This window comes from Ornithorhynchus anatinus, chromosome X2 (genome assembly GCF_004115215.2).
Source record: "Ornithorhynchus anatinus isolate Pmale09 chromosome X2, mOrnAna1.pri.v4, whole genome shotgun sequence".
NCBI classification, from domain to species: domain Eukaryota; kingdom Metazoa; phylum Chordata; class Mammalia; order Monotremata; family Ornithorhynchidae; genus Ornithorhynchus; species Ornithorhynchus anatinus.
The window spans coordinates 13,797,546-13,798,609 of record NC_041750.1 but is presented as its reverse complement, the minus strand read 5'-3'; the positions used below and the strand labels follow the sequence as shown (position 1 = coordinate 13,798,609).

Genomic DNA, 1,064 nt, shown 5'->3' with positions numbered 1-1,064 from the left:
GGAAAACTCCCCTTATTTGATCATCCAGGGAGGGATTCTCTTCTTGTCACTCCATGATTGCTGCTTCTAAGACGCTCCCCTTTTGTTTTGTTTTTTTTTGTTTGTGGTTTTGACCCTCTTTTGGCGGATGATCTCGTGCAGTCCAATTGTCCTTAGACAAATCCCTCTTCCTTCTCTGCTGCCTTGATTTGATCATATTGCACTTTAACTCCTTTGCTACGCTTTGCAATTCCCCCACATCATCCTTCTGCTCTTTTCAATATCTCCCCCTCCAAATTTTGTGCACCCTAAACCTCATATCCCCTCTCTGGGTCGCACCTGGAGAGTTTCCAGAACTCTACCAGTCTCGGCTATGGGAGGGAGAGTTAAGCAGAGGCCTACCCATTCCATTCCCAGCTTGGGTGGTGGCTAGTGAGTGGAAGGCAATCTGTTACAAGTCAAAACTCACCTATGTTGGGCAGCAGCGGCACGGGAGAGAGTCGAGGGTGGAGACTCAAGTTTACTGTACAGAAGGCGGCAATGGTAAACTACTTCCAGATTTTTACCAAGAAAACTTTATGGATATGATGGTGGCAGAGTGAAGTGTTTTGCCCAAGATCGCAAGGTCACAGGCAGTCAAAGAATTGACCCAAGACTCGAGAGGAACAAGAACAAGACAAAAGTTTTACTTGGGGATCCAGAGTAAGCCAAGTAAACCGAATGGGGGTAACGCACCCCACTGGCAACCTCTCCTTAAGGGAATGAGGGGCGCCACCATTTGGGCGGGGCAGCCTTTTATAGTTGCGCGTTGCAGCAGTTTCTCTCTTCTTCAGCAATGTGGGTGTTGCTGGATTGGTCCTTTTTTGCCACAGGGGCGGTGTCTCGGGGGTGGGGTGATCTTCCTTATTTGGGGTGGATTTCGTCCACCTCCGCGTTTCAGTGACTCAGCAAGTTCAAACAGGAAGGCCTGAACGGGAAACCTTGCCCGATACCATTTTGTATTCCCTGCTTGTGTCCCCTCGTGCCTCAGTACCCCATCAGGTACACTACCGGATCGATTGCAGATGGAGAGCAGGGCGTCCTGA

The 1,064-nt window shown here is 49.5% G+C and overlaps 1 non-coding gene across 1 annotated transcript; it reads left to right on the top strand.

Annotated features, from left to right (window-relative positions):
• The first annotated feature begins 300 nt into the window (after positions 1 to 300).
• Positions 301 to 438, top strand: LOC114807515. Its single transcript, XR_003755575.1, has one exon. It is a non-coding gene; the product is annotated as a small nucleolar RNA SNORA7 (small nucleolar RNA).
• The last annotated feature ends 626 nt before the right edge of the window (positions 439 to 1,064 follow it).